At 33.4% G+C, this 20,213-nt stretch overlaps 1 protein-coding gene and 1 long non-coding RNA gene across 5 annotated transcripts in view; one reads left to right on the top strand and one right to left on the bottom strand.

The window, feature by feature from the left end:
* LOC148229611 (uncharacterized) overlaps window positions 1-20,213 on the top strand; it is a 160,673-nt gene that overhangs the window by 75,133 nt on the left and 65,327 nt on the right. The window contains exons 1-2 of one of the 4 annotated variants that reach the window (XM_088198607.1): window positions 6,743-6,851; window positions 12,933-13,123. The exons of the other annotated variants lie outside the window; for them this stretch is intronic. The gene's annotated coding sequence lies outside the window, so the exon portion shown is untranslated. Of the gene's footprint in view, window positions 1-6,742; window positions 6,852-12,932; window positions 13,124-20,213 lie in introns of those variants that run through there. 4 annotated transcript variants of the gene reach the window in all.
* Window positions 13,585-19,454, bottom strand: LOC148229612 (uncharacterized). The gene is made up of 2 exons (XR_015811489.1): window positions 16,723-19,454; window positions 13,585-16,066 (listed from the first exon to the last, which is right to left on the bottom strand). It is a non-coding gene; the product is annotated as an uncharacterized LOC148229612 (long non-coding RNA).

Here is a 20,213-nt window from a genome sequence, read left to right as displayed (position 1 = left end):
AAAATACGAGCCATTTAAAATTGCTGTTTTATTTGTTGTTATATTATTTATATCCAAATAGGACGTATACTTTAAATTATTTTTTATTCCTCGAATGTGTGTAGATGACATTTCAATTTACATCTTTTTATCTTCAATCAAACATATTAAATGACATACATACTAAAATACGCGTGTTTGGTTTTTATTTTATAATAATGGATCTTTAAATCCAGAAAAAAATTAGTACACATATTTGTCAGTATTATATAAAGAAGGATATAGTAATGATGTATATAGTATATTTTATGTAATGAGGCTTTTGCTAGGATTTTGTTGTTATACTTGATTATATCTATTTTTAGGTTTATTTTTGACAAATAGTTATATTAATTATTTATCTCTCATTACGCTTGATAATGAGTATATATTATTATCATGCGATTTTAAAAGCAGTTATAATATCAACGGTTATCTTAATTTAAAAATTAGCACATGTGAATTGTTTTTTTTTAGTAGTTTGTTTTTCTAATTGGCAACATTTTTTCTAGCGATAGCCAATTTGACAGCTGTTAATGAATAGACTTATGCCAGAACAACGCTTGAAAATTGTGCGAAATTTAACATTCACTTTTACGGTTGACATAACCGTTCATCCGAGCAAGTAATTCGAATAACTATTGCTCGTTTTCGCACCACGCATACTTTAATTGATAATACGCATCCGCAGAGACGTCGTACAGTGCGCATCGAATAAGTTGTTTCTGCCGTGGAGCGTAGTATTGAACTGGGCCCGAATGAGTCGATTCGCTAATTTATCATAGCTATCACAAGGAATAATAAAAATACAATTTTTGAAGCAAAAGTGTTAAAAGTGATAATTTTACCGATTTCTTAAAAATAAATCTTTTATCTAAGAAATGAGACTCGATGAGAAAATCTTATTTAAATAATTCTATATGCACTATGCGAAGGAATTAATGATGTGTAATTTTACATATGAATCGATTATACGTTTGTGGCCAAAACTTATATAATTGTGTTATTAGCTGATGGAGCTTAGTTCTTGAACTTACATTATATTGCGTAGCAGATATGGGTCATACAGTTGTATTTGAATTGCGCTATTGTGCAATAAGCACTGTTTTTATATAAGCAACTCCGAACTACTAACTAATGCCACTTTTGACCTACTTTAAATTTTTCACACTATTTTCCACGGTCATGGTTACCTGCCCAATGTTCTGTATTATAATATTGCAATAATACTAAAAGTATAACTTCTGGCGCTACTTTATTGTTTAGTTAGTTTATATTTTCTCCACTGACTGCTGTGACAACAGCGCGAAATCGACAGTGTCGAAATGACCCACTTACCAGTGAAATGTGAAAATCAAGTTCAAAGCGGCGAATAACGCGCACATTGCATTATCATTTAAATCGCTCGCCATTTGCACAAGCCAGTAGATAGGGACGGATAGACGTTGCATCAACAGCGCTGTGTGTAGAATGACGGACTGCGCGCATATTATAAACAGTTGTTTCTGCGATAACCTTATGAACTGCTTTTGCTGACCTTCATGTTAGCCTGTTAGCTGACTCGTCGAATTGCGATAACGCAAGCAAACGTTTATTTTTGGACGTCGCGTATGTAGTGACGCTTCTCTCAATGCAGTGTTTCTTAAAACTTTTTGTTGTCACACTTCCCTTGGGAAAGATTACGACCCACACCTTCCATATTTCCGACTTAAACATTCTTTAGGCTTTGCAATGAGCACAAAAAATGAAACACTTGTTGTGGAAATACACACATAAAAAAACAATAAATGCATGTTGCTGTTTATGATAGTAGAATACTTAAAGGCACACATGATACTGACATTTTTGCTGCGGCTAGAAGATGTAGAGCAGCAAGTGAGGAACATTTCACCTGCAGTTTTTAATGAAAGCTCAATTTATTAATTTATTTTTATTAAATCTTTTATTGCAACCTGACAGGCGTAAGCCCAATGCATTACAACGGACAAATCTGTACCAACTGCGTAAGTCAATCAAGTCTGGGAATTGGTGACATATATATTATTAATTATAAATCATTATGTGCTATACAATTAATATTCAATAGATGTCAATGCAGCTGGGGCGTATTTTTTTAATAATAGCGCACTTTTATAAATATAAATTCGAGTGCCACAGCCGGGGCTCGAACCCGCAACCTCATAGTTACTAGTCTGAGATGTTACAAACTACACTATTAAATAAATCATTTACAGCAAGAATGTGTTAAACTATATAGTTATTGTGTTCTTGTCATAACTGTGCTTTAATATTTAGCAGGGACATCATTTTTAATATTTCGATTTCATTAGGATTCAAAGATTTTATTAAATGTCATACATTTTTCTGGCCAAATTCAAAGGGGGAGCAAATGCTCCCACCTGCCCCCCCCCCCCATAAATGACGTCCATTTGGACCTGTATGTTTTTATCTTTATCGAAAATTACTTGAATAAACATGTTTTGAAATATATATTCCTTTACCTAATAAGTATGTTAAGGTGTTAACATATTGACTTTAGATGGAAATAATTAAAAAAATATTTTTCAATCATTATTTCTACCATAAATTATTAGTTTAAGTTAATTATCTTATTTTATTGTGGTCTTACATCATGTCAGGCGCATATCATCATATCTGTCATTCAAACGATTTATATATTTGGTCGTTAATGCTGATAAAATAGTGGAAAGCCCCGATTCGCATAAATATTTATTTTGTATGAACGTAGTGACAGCCCTGGCGCTGCTCAAGAAACAAAAAACCGTTTCCATGGTTCTAAAACTCGTTATTCAAATTATCATAATTTTTAATACTTCTTCATAGATGTATATCCAACTCGGGTTGTAATATTTTTTCTAAGCGTAAATAATAGTTTCTTGTGAGAGAATTAAAAGTCTCGCGCGGCATTAGCGTCGTTCCCGCATTTAGTGCAAAAAGCTCGCGCGGCATTGAAACGGTTAATGCTGATAAAAGAGTGGAAAGCCCCGATTCGCATAAATATTGTCCGTGAAGAAAAACTAATGTAGGAAAGTTTCTCTGAACTTCTTTCTCTCCCAAAGTTCAGTTTCTGCTTGAAAGCAGCAACCATCTCACTGACATTAAAAATATATTATTGAATTGATATGTTAATAATACAAAATAGGTCAAAGACAAAACGAAATTAAATTATTATTTTTTGTACTATTAGAGTATTTAAGTTCTTAATTCCATAACACGAGTTAAAACGTAAAATAATAATTAAATTATTTTTATTATCCACGTATTAAGCAACTTAGTTTTTATTAAACCACTGTGACGTGCAACTTTTATTATTAATTTATCAGATTAAAGTTATTTTAAAAATGTAGCGATTACTTAATGATTTATTATTACAATGAACTTGTTTAACCAATAATTAACGATCATTTGCTTTTATTGCATTAACAGTTAATTGGTCTTCCGGTTGTAGCAAGTCTGATTTACATAAAAATTGATTGAATTTTAATCATTAATAAATATGAACCAAATATAATATGTACATCATATAAAATTCACGTTTAATTTGAAATGAATTACGTTAATCGATCATAAATTTGAGAGTTGTTACACTGGTAACATTGACGTAACGGCACCGAAGGGAAACAATTATTGGCGGACCACGACGGGAGTACGGCGGCCGGTGGGACCTCGTCCGCGAGCTATTATATCATTCGATTAAACAACGTGTAGCTAAATATTGTTATCACTCAATAAAATACTATTATTATGAAATAAAAAAACGTTGAATGAAATTATGGGTTTATTAATATTTCAATCCTTTCATCAACCTTAGTAATTAAATAATTAAAGAGCACCATTCACACAGAAAGCTCATTTGTGTATATTTCTCATAAAGCACGATTGGCGACCTTGAATCTTCCTCGAACAAATCGTGATATGTCATGTGGATATTCGATTTCGCTCGTGACTATATTTCCACTTAACCCCGGCCTTCAGGTGTTGTCTCTCCGGCATGTGTGCCGCATACGTGTGTAAGCATAGTAATATAGATAGCACTTTTCCTTTACGTAATTTTTTATGCTCGAACGACGTTCGGAGAGAAAATCGGGTCAATAGCGAAGAGAGAACGTCGCGTTTGAATTATATAAAATATCGCATTATGTGTAACGTATGCTTTGTGTCAAGATGTTTGCGTAAGTGTTTCTCGTTTATTATTTGATAGTACTTATATGTTTTTTTTATTATACTAGCTACAGTAAACGAATGAAAGCTTGATTAGTGCTAACTATCAAATATTCAAACGGTATAAATAACTTTCGGCGTCTATGGGTGTGGTGCCGAATGAGACGCAATTCAAGCTTTTTAATTTATGTTACATATTAATGGGTATAAACATATGTAGATACACACATGTGTATGTAAGGATTTATTTAAATCTAATTTACATTATTACATAAATATGTATATTATAAAAAGCACTCAAAAACACTCATGGACATCGTTTACGAGACAAGTTATTCGGGGGCACATATCCTCAACGACGCGCCATTTAGAACTGTGGTCGTCGAGGCTGCATCTTGACACGGAGTAAGGCCGTGCAGTTCTGAAGGCTGGTGGTTTTAATGTGTGCCCGACCAGCCAAAGTTAAAAGCTTCGCGTTGCGCTAGCTTACAGGCCAAGAACGAAAGTCTGACGAGCTTAGTGGCTTGCTAGGAGATCCGACAATTCACCCCGGTGTTGGGAGCCTCGTCCAAAAAAGTGCTCGCTATCTGCTCTGGTCGAAGATTTAAAATCCACTGTCGTGGCTCGTTGATATCCTTGGCGCCTGGCAGAAGGAATGGGTTTTCGGAACAAATAACCTCCCAGAAACGTATGATTCAATTTTGTTTTAGAAAGCAGTTGAAATCTGTTTTCAAAAAACGTTGAAAAGCTGTTTAAATTTGGTTTCCAGAAACGTCGTTATCTAATTTTACGTAGCTAGTCACCGCAAATGTATATATATAAACAAAATATATAGTACTGTGCAAAAGTTTTGGTAAAATTATTTTAATAATAACATCACAGTATCTCGGCTTTTTATTACTTAATGATTTTTTTCTTGATGTCGAACAATCAACACATCTGCTTAAAACCTAAAAGCAGTAATTCTTCGGGTTCTTTTTATAGGCTAGGAGACTTTTTTCGAAATTGTTGGAAAAAATGCAATTTACGACCGGCCAACTTATTATTAACAGTTTTTAGGCTTGTTATTTTTAAATTCTTTGCTGCATCGTCATTAAACTTTTTTGGCCTTTCACTCTTTTTTATCCGCAAATGAACCTGTTTCTGCAATTTTTTTGAAAATATTTTGCTCTTCGTTTCTTGAGTTATTATTTGTCATTTTTGGAATATTAATATTCTTACCATTCTTCTATAAAAATGTACAAAAACATAACGAACTTAAAAAAATAAATAAATACATAAAATTTATTTTTTGTCAAAATACTTTAATTTTCTATAATTTCGGCGATTAACAAATGATATTAAGCTATCCACGCATTGTTGATTAGACGAGGACACAAACATAAATTAATTATTCTCAAGAAGAATTTTATTTTTTAAAATAAGCAATTAAAAGTTTGGGGTCGGCCGGTCTAAAATGCATTTTTTACTAAAATTTCGAAGAAAGCTCCGCAACTCATTAAAACATCGAAGAATTACTGTCCGATAGCAAGAAAAAGTCGTTTGCTAGAAAAACTGTTATTATTCAAATAATGTTACTGATTCAGGGGGTTCAAAACTTTTGCACAGTACTGTATATTATTAAATGCAGCCACTGGGAGGAAGGATTGCAGGCCTTCTGATAACGTGACTTCTAGGGTTGCGGTCGCTGTTATTCGCTCTAGTAGTGGTCTTTAGGGAAGGGTCTGCTAGGCCAAGGGCAGAGGCCCGACGGCGAATCCTTATAAAATTAGCTCTATATTGTTTTGTCTTTGCGTTTTTTGTTTGAAATTTTAGTTTAAACGATACGATTTTTTCTATGAAGGCAGATTGAATTAGACTAGTAGACTGAATTTATCTGATGATTAAGCATACATATCTATATACAACTAAAATATAACACTGTACCAAATTTTGGATATTTCTTTCCAATTTACACATTTTATATTTCATAACATAAAAATGTGTCAGACATTATATGTATGTTTTGTTTTCTATTTGCGTATTATTTGTCCTTATGCACGATACACGCCGCGCATAAATATAAAAAAGGATCTGCACATGAATTATGAACCGTAAGATTGAAAATGACACGGTCGCCTCCTCGTCAATTGTCCGTTTGTTCTCAAGTACATACTCACAGAGTTACATTATGACTTTGACATCAACAAATGGCGTACGAATATTATAATAATATTACAGATAAAATATGTCACTCTCTTCGATTGGCACCTTGCGCTTTAGTATCGATTGCGAAGCTCCAGTGAAGTTGATTTAAAAAATTTGTATGCAATCGAATTTCACGCTTGTGTTTGCTCTTAATGAGTCGTCTTTATTGCTAGAGCGTTGGAATGTTTGTCAAATAATCGTGCGATACTTAATCGTCGTTTAAGAAGTCTTGCTCGAGAAGGGAAAGAACGAAGCTTAACCATTTACAAAAGGTGGAAAACGGCGCGGCGTATTTGGCACAGGGGTCAATGCTTTAGTACGGTATAAATAACTTAAACTGTGAGCTATATTTTCTGTGAGTGGGGAACACGCGTACTTAAAACACACCGTGCTTGCATTGTTGATTGTACTGTCGTGTGCGACTTGCTTTTTGTGTCTACTATAATATATTTTATTTGAAAAACGTAAGTGAAATATTGTTACATATGTATATATGTATATACACATATCTGCTGAGTCACGCCATCGAGAATATAAAATAAAAAATATACGCAAGACAAAATTGCGTTGACAAAAGCGCGCGGTCAAAATCGCACCGACATAATGTCAAAACACCGTAGGACGAATGCTAAAAATATTACAAAAGGCTGAAATGTTTAATTACTTTCATAGTCTATATATCATATTTACTGTCAAAATTCATATTAGTGATTGCAATTTTGGAATTTATCATTCAAATAAATTCGGTTTTTATCAAAATTTCAAATTTTTAGCATTAAATGTGTGCCAGTTACGCAGTGAACTAACTAAATAATGAATTTAGAGTAGTGGTTTTCCATTTGTCCTCTACGAGAGTATGCCACATAGGCAACAAATTAAATCAGCTTTGGGTCAAAATAAAAATCAAATCTTAATCAGAATTTTATTAATAGCCCGCTCATAATTATATTACTCATGGTCATGTGGTTTGAATAAAAATAGCATACGGTCAGAGTAAAAATATAGGACGATCATGTGGATTAAAAAAAAATATAAATGGGCAATAAATTATTTATTTTAGAGATATAATATAAAATATCTCGCTCGCACCTAAACTGTTGGTCAGAACAGTAAACACATAATGAATAACTCAACGAATTTATTTAATTGTATGTAGGATGTGGAGGTATTCAGAACTTTGAACGAAGCGGGAATAACAACAGAGCCGCGGCGTAGAGTACGCTTGGCTTGTTGTATTGTAATCTGTCAATTTTGCTAGCTCAACCGAACAAGTTGACCATAAAACACCCTGATAGTGGCCGTGAATTATTATGCTGACCATCTGTCAACATAACACTGACCTTGAGGTTAAAATACAGATAATATTATATAAATACTGTCTAATGACTGAAAAATAATTCTGACAATCTGTCGAAATAATTCTTACCATTTAATATAAATTTTGACCATCTAATATTTATGTTAGCCGCTTATATTCTGACCTTTTGATATAAATTTTAACCACAAGCGTATTAAAATTATGACCCAAAAATTACGAGACCATATTAATTAATTTGCAGCTTTTAGTTTTGGGCTCTAGAATTTATATTTTATATATTAAATATGTATGTGTGTTTTATTATATTGACATCTACTGGTTCATATTGTCTTTGTGGCAAAATTGTTGTGTTGTTCACAAGAGTGTTATATATAACTATCATCCGAGTGACGTGTTACAGACATACACTGACACAACAATAAATAGCAAATCATTCAAGCCAAAAGTTTCCATTGTTGTTAGTTATTAAATACAAGATTATTTTCGTTTGCAACTTTGCTTGCTCAATCGGTATATTGACCCTAGAATTTCGCCAGACGTCGCAACACCGAAGACAGTCTGGTTTTTACGTTCTATCGGCGGGGTATTTACTTTATAATGCGGTCGTAACTTGAAGTATAGATAAATTTTACTTTTAAATCGTAGGCGATTGTTATTCGGTCTGCCGTCAAATTCGACGCACGTGAGTCACGGGACGGGAATAAAAGCTGAATCGCAAAATAATCTCCATGCGCATAATCAAAGTGTTCTTTAGTTTTCCGCAAAGCAGTGACATCACAAGAAGTTCTTCATGCACATCACCTAAACGAGCGCGTCATGTGGCCGTTCTACCGAACGAGCTGCTCATCGGTTCAGTTGTTTTCAACTCAAATGGGTCGATGCGCTCTTTTTCGATATGGAAACAATACTAACATGTGTGTAACCTTTGGTTGTTTTAAGAATGTATCACTAACCGCGCAAGCTAACCTCTCATAACCTACCATATATGTATTATTGTGGAGCATTTAGGCAAAATGGCTTGTGACTTGACATGAAAATTAGTGCGATCCTTGTGCTCGAGGTGTGCTTTACTATAATATAATGTATCATAGTGTTAAGTTGTTTCTTTGAGGTCCAATTTCGCATTATACAATACTCCGAACGACTTTTACAAGATTACGAGTTAGTTGCATTGGGGTCAAATGCGGCTACGATAAGATAGCGCCAGTTTCGCGGTTCAAATTACGAGCACCGGCTCTTTAAGGTGAACGCCTTTCCTTTGTGCGAGCTCGTATCATTATTACGCAGCGATGCACGAGGTCATTCATACGGGGCATTTGCGAGCAGACGAGCCGTCTTATTATTGTGTTACACTATATTATAATCCATTACTCGCTTGTTATCGACTAGCGCGCGATGCGCACGCGCACGTCAGTTCGACTGAGGAAGCAGCGTCATCGTCGTTCTCACGGTTGAATACTGTGTGCGTTTCTTACTTCTCACATACTATATATTGGATTTGTCGCAAGTGACTTAAATTATTAAGTAATATTATATTTTTTTAGTACTGTTCCTTACAACTGATGATGGTAATTATTAGACATTAAAGTGAACCCTGACCTACATTTTGATTCCCGTACAAGTTGTGTAATTACTTATAGATACGTGATGCATTCGAAGCCTCGTCTGCGTCACGTAGAAAAATCGGGTTCAACTCTGGTTGACTATGGTAGGACGCGAAGTGGGTAGCGGCTGCATCCTCGGGTTTTCCGGTCTAAGTTTCGGTCGATGCTCGATGGTGTGAGTGCGGATGAAAGTGTTCCTAATCAATGTTCCCGATGCGCCAAGCGTATACAGAATGTTCAAAAGAAGAGCAAAATCTCTGCCTTGTCTCTACGCCTTCGTGAAAAAATTGCCCTTTAGTACTACCGGTATTACATGATGAAATACTGGTAGTACCAAAAATATTTTTTTTAAATCCGTACATCTTATATGTTAAAAACGATATCTCTATGGTTTAGAACTATGAAAATGACGATGCACATATTGCTTGAAATCAGAAGCGGAGAACAAAATGATGCTCATTGTATGTGATGAACCTAAGTAGGATATCAAAGTAGAATAATATTATCCCTTCTAGTCCTAAAGGACCGAAATATCGGCTCATCCTACCCATGCAAAAATCCCAGGCCGACATTTCAGCGCAATTTAAAAATATAATTTAACATATTCGATATTTTTGTACTATATGCGCGACGTGTTGACATAAAAGGAATACATTTGCTTTATCTCAGGCAAGTTTAATGGTAGCAGTTCACAGTAATTCTGTTATGTATCAGAGAAATAACTGCGCCGCCGCGGCATACCGGCCCCTTTTTATGATAGGGATGGCTGGCGAAGTGAAAACAAAAACAAGCATTGCATACAAGAAATTCTTTATATCCATTCGGACATATTATATTTTTACCCAAATAGTCACGAATTATGCTTCATTAAACAAGTGTTAAATATTAGCAATAAATAAGTCTCAATAATTATATGTAAATAAACGTACATATATGAAAAAAATACGCGAAATGTTTATGAAAAGATTATGCAATGTTATTTTTTTCTATTACAAACTAAGTATATGTAATATGGACAATATAAAGAGTTCGGCCAATGACGATGCTTTGTCAAAGACGATGTTGTCCTAGATTTATTGTTCCAAAAAAAAAAAGATTTGGCGCTCGTATTTTCGAAAATATTTTTATTAGTGTTTTAATTAAATTAAATTGTAATTAAAATATTCTGTATTTTTGACATACATATATTCTTGATTAATTGCGATATTTGGAGATTATATTTGTTATTTTCTAATGTCTTTCTTATAAAAACGCTTTTGCATCATAGTTTGAACAGCTGGAGATTCGGCAACATTGTACTGGGGCACTATTAATCCCGGATAGCGCATTCCACCAGCTTGTCGACACTTGCCAATACGATAGCATTTACCTGATCCGTCCGAATTTCCAATCGTCACGTACGCATGTCGTTGTAAATTTGATTTATAACGCTTTTAACATGTATTTGAAACTATTCTTTTCTCTTGGTTTGGTTGTTCTAACAAAAGTAATCAGAACTACATATCCACTCCACACCACCCATAACAACAAGTCCTTCCAGGTTATTTAGATCTGTTCTTGCGATGTGGCTAAAAAAATCATATTATATAATAGAGACACATTCATCTCTTTTGTGGGAATAGCCTTTCAGGGAATTTAGATATGATTTCACTAAAAAAGTATTCGGATGTTAAAATATTACTTCACTGATAAAACACTTGCGCTGTAACATATACACAGATGAGATTCAGTTTTTGATATAATTTATCAAACCAACATGACAGTATGTTTTACATAGCAATCCGATGAAAAGTGTCACGATCAAACGTCATGCTATTTGTGTCGTTCTATTCGAACATGAAAATTCAATACAGCGCTGGACAGTAACGTAAATTATTCGAGTGCAATTCAACACATTACACATTTATACTTGGTCCGCTAAAAATATCTCATTCGTGACCATGACAGTTTATTAAAATATAATACCAGATTGCTTTCGTTTCTTAAAAATACTAACTCGCTAAAATACGTTAAATTTACATAAAGTTCACTGTTCAAACCGAACACATTTGTAGCAATAATTTTACCATTAGATCAAGCACTTAATTAAACGCATGCCAAGAAGCATCAGCGTTAATGTGAACATTCACTGTAAAATGAACAAAGAGAATTCCACATTTCTGAGAATCTAAAATCGTGGCATTGTAATAGACTTTCGTATCTTACAATTTTTTGACATTAAATTGAATATGAGTGAAAGTGCCATAAGGAAAATTTTTACGTATGTTAAACTTGATTCAGAACAATGGAGTTTATCGGCGCGTGCGTATTGACAATGGAACATCAGGTGAACCCTGTAAAGTCTGCGCAGGAGATCGTTATGGTTCGATTGCACCCGTCAAAATTAAAATTGTGGCTTTTTTAAATTTAAATAAACGGTCTAAAATCTTTAAGGTTTGGTAACACTAAGGGGTGTGACTTCGCAGCCAGTAAGACGCAGGTGGAAACTAGTGAGAATTTTATTAGATTATATTACACATTGCGAGATGTTTTCTCCGAACAGTGGTGGAGATGTAGGCGTAGGGATGATGTCGGTGGAAGATCCCCAGAGGTCTTGTAGATGGCGTGGCAGCGACAGTAGGTTTTCCATGGGCGGGCGGGCGTCTGCTAGTCTCTTCGAGTGTCTGCCGGAGTCTGTCAAGTAATTGTCCTCTCCTCTTTGGAGTCCAGGCTTAAGTATTCAGGGCTGCAAAGCTTACTCACCAATCAGTCAATCGTTGCACTCGCTTCTTAGAACAACGAAATAAGTATACGCTTTTAGAAAGTGACATTTGCTTGATCTCCGAGATTGAATTGCGTAACGGGAATATTGTAGCCTTACGGTGCTCCGTGACCGTTTCCTAACAAAAAAATATTCATTCAATTGCGTGCTATTTATGGGGAATTCTTTAGTTCTAGTCGTAACGAAAGCCTTTGTGTGATCGGACTAGTTTATCTTTATTGATAAATAATCACTTTTGGTCAGAGATCTCCCACAAACGAGGGCCTATCTGTGATTCTCCACAAATCAAAGATTATTTTTTGTGACAATTGCTGTATTCGGTGGAATTACTAACCATGTAATATTTGCTCCCCCAATTCATTTTTAGGATTCATAACATTTGTAACTGTCACTATACATCAGCTGTTTCATTCAATATTTACCTAACGATAAGCCGTTCAAATTCTATTCAGTCTAGGAAATCGGAATTAATATTGATAATAATCGATATCCAAAATATAATTAAGATTGTTTTATCAATCCATTCAATTTAAAGCCATTTTTTCATCGATTAACTTTACATTTTTATATAATAATAAGTAACTAGTCAACATGCACATTGTTTCGGCCTTATTTCGTCAAGGAAGGTCGTGTTTTGCGATGCATGTAAATTTTGTCGACATTTGCAATTTCATTGTATGTACTTATTCTACGTATATTTTGCATATATGTATGTACATCCAAATAACATACATACACGTGAAGGTCCAAAACTTTCCGGCCTAATTGTGTATTAATGTATTTCATTAATTATGAAAAATAATATCATCATTTTCATACATTTCGGTACCTCGGCTATAACTTGGCTGATGTTGGTTTTTAGGTTCATCGGCGTAGACATGACACTTAGCGTTACCCTCCAAAAAATTCAACGGCTTAAATCGCAGATTATTGGCGGCCAGTTGACGTCACCAAAACGTGAAGTAATGTGACTTGGGAACTTTTCGAGCAAAACATCCAAATATTGTAATAATACCGGAATTAACTATACCGGTATTACCAAGAGACAAAACAGTAAATACCTACATTATTATTATTATTATTTTAATTAATTGGTAATAAAAAAACGAAATAATAATTCGAGTATCGCTCGCATGTGCTCCATCTTTAATGATAAGTAAAACCCAAACATTAGAATATCACGACAATTATTGTTTTAATATATCAAATATTCTAATTATATTATTATCCCTTTAAATATTTACTACGATTCAGCAGGGGTGATTATGTTTTGTAGAAAGTTATGATTTTGTTTGTTTATGATATTTTTTGTTTGATCATGAATTGTTTTTTTAATTATATTACAACTATACCTAATTGTCATAATGTGTTTAGTGTCTTTAAATGTTATTTAGTCGGCAAATATGATTGATGTTCATTTATTTAAAGTGAAACTGAATGCTTTATTGCTAATATAATGCTGTAATATATTGTTGGATGTTAATACATGTTTGCGAGTTTTGCGAAAAATCTAAGGATTTAAAAGTCGAGGTATTGAATAAAAATGTTAAAACGATTTTTAACTATTGTCGCCTTCGTGTTTTTATTTTTGGGAAATATAATTAACAAGCTGGGCAATTTTTGATTTTTATAACCAATTAGCCGTTTGTTGATTTTTGCATATTTCGTGTTACAAACAATAATAAACTTTTAAATAACCTTCCTTACATTCAGGTACTTCTAAAAATACTTTATACGCTGATCATTTATTGTGTTGTCTATGGGTATTAATAAAATCATTAAGACGAAAAATGCGTTCAAAGACTTTTTTGTCCTATTTATTTTTTCACTTTCATTAATTTATTACATTGTCAGATATTTTTTTTTGAAGCAATAAGTATAGGAAAACCTCACCACCACTCACCTATTTATTCTAATAAAATATATTTCTATGATACTCATTATTTTTAGTTAATTACGATTATCCGAAAAAAGTACAAAATTGTAAGTCTATCTGTTTGAAATGCGACATATTTTATTCTATTAACAGATTAATGTAATTGATAATTTTAATATTTGTGTGATAGAGATGTGATTTATTTATTCATCATTTTAGTAATATCGGTATCATCGAAGGTTGATTTTTGCCCTAGTACCGGCACTACCGGTATTACAATTCCTAGTTGTCTTTCACAACATTATCTTCGATTTCGTGCCAAAAATAATATGTTATCATGCGTACATTGAATGTTACAGTCCGATCTTCATCGTTTTCAAAAAAGTAAAGCCCAATGACTCCGCCTGACTACAATGCGCACCAAATACTTTTTGGACATGTAATAGTCTCTCGTGAATCACATGAGGAGTTTCTTTACCCCATATGCGGCAATTTTGCTTAATAACATATCCAGAAAGGTGGAAATATGCCTTATCAGTATAGATTTTTTTTTAAATCAGTATTACTTCCTGGTGCTCTAACACCGAATCTGCCTAAATTATTTACTGTCCATGTTCTCTGGGATTTAGTTATTGTGTAGGGTGTAGGTGCATAAGAGCTGCGAAACTAATTCGATCCAAACATTTTTAATCGAGTTTTATTTTTAAAATTACAGTGGTACCTCGGTTTTCGTCGATAATATGTACGAAAACAATCGTTGAAATCCGAAACCGATGAAAACCAAAGCAATTATTTGAAGTATGTATTAACATCGCAATCAAAAACACTACACTGTCAAGCTAACGCCGACGAAATCCGAGGCAACCGACGAAAACCGAGACAATTTTTCCGCGGCAAAAATCGACGATAACCGAAGTCAACAAAAACCGAGATACCACTGTACTTATTTTTTTTAGAATCCATTTAGTGCATCTAGAAAAGAGTTTTTTTTATTAGAATGTCATGAAAGTCTCACTCTTTTTCGACACCCAACGTGCGCACAGATTTTGATATCAGTTTCATAAATAGCACTTTTGGAAACTTATTTTTTTTAGTTTATTGATTGTTAGACGCCTTTCAGTTTTTTTAATGAGTTCATCATTGATAACAGTGGCCCTTCACTTATTTCTTTATCATGAATCTTTCTTCCGTTTTAAATTCATGACACAATTTACCGCTAATGAAGCTTCGCTGTACAACATACTTTTCGGTTCGTAATAAGATAAAAATTAAAAACAGCATTTAAATTGCAATTTATAAATAAGAATCCGGTTTATAATTACGATAGTTTTGCTTGGGTAAAAATCGGCAGCTTCATGTGAAACGACCTTAATATAAAGAGAAGAGATAAGAGAAAAGATTAGATTAATGCTTTTTTAATTGAATTATGTATTATGAGTGATCTATTTTCCATCAGATATAATAGACTACTTTCGGTTAATAAATACTATTTTTATACTCTATTTTTCAACAGGTATTATATAATAATATAATATTGTGTTGAACTCGAAACAAGTTCTTCCGTGTCGTACACAATTTCACGTCGTATTTCCTTCCTGGTAAACATTCGCTAGGTCAAAGTCTATTGTGTGTATCGATTACTCGACCCCAGCTACTCAATTGCGAAGCCCTAAACGTGAACGAAAGAAAAGTGCCTTTGTTCACAGTTCACAATAAGAATTTGTTTTTCGCTCTTGTGCACATAATATAATGTGTTACACAACATAATATTATGTACACGTGCTGCGAAAGTTTAACAAAATAATTGCGATGTTGTAATGCGAAATTCTCGATTGCGCCATTGGGAAATGAAGCGAGGGTCGAGAAATCTAGTTTGCGATGGTCCTGACCTGGCTGCTGGGTCACCAGAATCGGGTCGGGTTCGTGACCTTTTTAATCACTATCCGTCTGGATTTTTCCTCGCACGTGGCGAATATTATTAATCTAATGTAATCCAGAAAGCACGGATGCATAAATGAAAATTTGAGTCTAAAGGGTAAAATTCTTTTGAATATTACTCTTTAGACTCATATCACTCACTTTAGAATTTTAATGTAATAAACCTTTTTTAATGGCTGGGACTAGTGATTCCAATCCCGGGCCAAATTTTTGATCCCGGGATTTCGGTATTGCAATTAGTCGATCCCGGGATCCCGGGACCAGTCCCGGGATAATTTTCATGTTATTATATCGATAAAAATAATTTAAAATGAATAATACAATATTTTTTTACATCCATTTTTTATAACGTACAATGTATAAAGTACGTATAATTTTAGTCTTGGACTTAAAATAGAAAATAATATAATAAAAATAAAAAAGGGAAGGTCCTATTTATTTATTTGAGAAGATAAAAAATGAACTTTTGACAATGATTGTACATATGTAATACATAGACACAATTAATGGAAAACATTATTTTGGAAAAAAACTCACGAAGTAACATCAAAGCATCAAGTATTTCATCATTTAGCCTTGATCTGATTTTGGTTCCTAAGGAGCCTGCAGCTGAAAAAGCACGTTCAGACTCACAGCCTCAAAGATTCACAGATGACATGTGCAACTCGCGCAAGTTTGTATACGAAATATAACGATTTTGTCAATAATAATTCGATTGTGCTTGATAAATCAATCAATCCAAAAAATTCGGGATTATGTTTTATAATCCCGGGACTCATTGGGTATTGAAAATCGTTCGGGATCCCGGGATCCCGGGATTGGAATCCCTAGCTGGGACTATTTATAGAGCAAAATTTTAATTTGAACTAATCATGAAATGCTATATTCTTAAGAAAGCACAGATGCGAATTTGTTCTTTCGGCGCAAAATTTTGGATATTTTACTTAAATTTCTATTATCTTTATCATAAATTGCATTTAGGCTTTACTTCATTTGTCTCATGTTGGTCTGGTACTCCACTTAGTATAGTTAAATTTTTTTTTTAAAAATAAACAGTAGTGAATGTGAACACGTGTAATGAACACGCATAATACAACACATTATGGCGTTTACGTATTGTTTTATAAAAAACAGAAATAAACTGGTAAAATTAAAACAGCATCTAAATATTAGGAACAGGGGCAATATAATAATATTTTTTAAGCTCATTGTGAAATATTTAAATTTCATATATCTGCTAAGTATAGTTAAATTTTTTATTGATGCTTAAATTTGAAATTAAATTAGTGGGGATAGTGGGATCAAACTCTCAACCTTTTTAAGACTTCTAATCAAATATAGTATGTTCACTTATATAATATTTTAATAATATCTCGATTATGTACTAAATAGATATCATCATTTAATAAATTTGGGTTTAAAATAAATATGTTATGTTTGAAAAAAATAGTAATTACACAAAAATCAAGTAGCTAATATGTTATTTACTATGAAATTGTAAATAAATTTATTCGTATGTGTTGATTAAATACTAAGAACTCACGCGACACTGGCTTTCTAAGTTTGGATACTTTCCTATCACATGAAGGTGGCGGAATACAGTTCCTAACTGACATTGAGTGAAACTTCCAATTTTTTCTGTCTCAAAATATTTAAAATTTCATGTGAGCTTCTTACATTGATAACGTATATTTCATATTTATATGTATGTATACTCCGTTTCTTTTAACATAGTCACTTTGAGGTCTGTTTATTTCGTCATTATTCATAAGTAAAAAAGAGATGACAACTTTGGGTGTACGCCCCCACAAATTTTCTCTAAAATATAATATGCTCTCTATATTTTCAACAAATTTAGAGAAATGAAAAATGTAACTATATTTTTTTATGTTGAAATAGTGAAAGTTATAAGATATCAAAATTAATAATTTATCAATTGTTATCGTTTATGTATGTATAGCGATTTCAATTTGAAGACGTCAGTGCGCTGCGAGTGTCGGAATAACAATGAAGTAATTGGAACGTACATATATGACAACTTTACCGTTATGAAATATGAGACAAGTCTCAAAGTGACTCTGTTAAATGAAACGAAGTGTAATATATTGTTGTACCAAGCTATATTGTACCAAGGACGGAGAATATAGTGGGCTACGTCAGGGTTACTTTGCTCGAGTTCGGTTCCGCCCGCTCTAAAATCTCTCGGAAGGTGTCCGAGGCTACCGAGAACGGGACGTAAAGTGGGAGAAACATTGTCGGCATTTTTTCCGAGTCAAAGGGACCGAAGTCGGAGCTACTCTTTCGAGCGCGAGCGGTGAGATACTTCCCCTCTCGCTCTCTCGCGTGTTAAGTGACGAGAGGGAAAGAGATAATGATATGGTGTTTCGCAAACTGAAATAGAACAAGTAACTCGATTCAATTTCAATATGCGCGTAGGCGTCCTATGGTTAACACGCAGGTCGAGCGCTGCATCGTGGTCACGTGGTCAAGTTATAATACCACATACTTATCGGGGAACAGACTCTTACTGACATCTTTGAATATTTTAGGGCACCAAAAGGGATTTATTATATTTTTGATAGTATATTCTTCTAACAGATATCGTTATTATATTTTTTTTCATATAAAATTAAATATTAAAAAAATAATTAGTCGTACTTGATTTTGTTAAAAAAAATCGTTTCGAATATCCTTATGTATTTTCCTAGATCGGTTTATATAAATATCACACCATAATGAATTCTTATTTAGAATCGATGGCGACAAATTCTAGGATAGTCACAGATGTGGTGTTCGTATTCTGAAGTATAATTTTTATGCCTTATGGCATTTTGCAAAAGCCGACAAAGATTTTGCGTAAATTGAATATTTTCGACCGAAAAGTTTTTACTGATATTGTATTGGTGAGTGCCCACACAAACTTTTTTAATTATCAGTAGCGTAATTTTAATAATATGACAATTTAAAAATTGCGATTATTTGACACATTTTTCGATCGCGCGCAAATATGCCAGCTGTATGTGACAAAAGCCGCCGTCCGGACAGCATATGAAATTTGCGGCAGTTTGGTCGCTCGAAGTCGTAGGTTTCAGCCGACTTCAGTTGTAACTTCGGTTCGGACAACTTCCAGAGAGTGTAATGCAGGCATATGAATAACCTATTTGTAGGTTAGAATTACACTTGTTGTCATAAAAACATCCCAATGTTTTTTTCTGTCGTATCTGGAATTATAGATTATTATAATAAATAATTTCGGTCGATCATCACAGATTAGGTTTTCATAGCTTTTGATAATTTCATAAATAAATATCGTGACGATTAATTCGAGCTATATCGTGAATATGTAGATGGCATCACAACTTCTCTAACCCTTTGGACGCGATAGTCGACTACAGTCGCTCAATTGATTTTTTTATCTCTTTACGCAAAAATCAGTAAAAAAAAATGTTTTTAAGAAAAAAAATTTTTTTGTGAATAAACATAAAATATCATTTTAAATTAATAAAAATTAAAAAATCAGAACATTTAAACACAGAACCAAAGTAAAATTTGAATTTAAAAAAAAAAAAATTATATTTATTTTGGATTTACGCGTCCAAAGGACTAATAAATAGCTAAATGTAATTAATTTTTACATATATGTATATTATACAACATAAATTTTGTAATTGTATACTGTGAACGCTTAATCGCACAATGATAAATCTTAAATGGTCAGCTTGTGAGCTTGTAAACGTTTCGATTAAAAGTGAATTTCATGATAATTGACTTTTATAAAAAAAATTAAAACATAAAATTGTGTAGAAAAAATAGTTTTTTTATTTTGTCTATTAACACTTAAATAGCGTTGCTCTTCCTAAACGTAACTATTAAGTGATTATGGCGGATTTGAACCCCACAATTATCGTTAATAAATGTAATGATCATACTTTTCTTAATTAGGATCAATTTATAGTGCATTTTTAAGTAAACGATTCTAATTAATGCTCGTTAGAACGGCATTTACTCCCGCTATGCAATCGATTAGGCATAATGGGTGGGCGTTGTATGCAAAATATAAGCAGTGGGTCTCAACAATGATGATGATAATCATCATCATGGTGTTGGACGTTGATTGCATCATCGCCATTTAAAGACCTTGACGGCTTTTGCAAGTTTGATTCCTCCTTTCCTGTCCGACACACACACACGTGTGAAGTTTTTTTATCGCAAATAGAGATTCGTACTTCATTATCGAATACCACCGATACTGGTTTGTGATACCGTGGAAATTATTGATGCTTTTTACCTCATTCTGAAGTATTTTTTGCATTCAATGTTGTCAATCAT

Source organism: Plectrocnemia conspersa, unplaced genomic scaffold (assembly GCF_051122295.1).
Source record: "Plectrocnemia conspersa isolate PC_06_02 unplaced genomic scaffold, ASM5112229v1 ptg000011l, whole genome shotgun sequence".
Classification (NCBI taxonomy): domain Eukaryota; kingdom Metazoa; phylum Arthropoda; class Insecta; order Trichoptera; family Polycentropodidae; genus Plectrocnemia; species Plectrocnemia conspersa.
The sequence above is the reverse complement of the archived record's forward strand: the minus strand, read 5'-3'. Positions and strand labels throughout refer to the sequence as shown.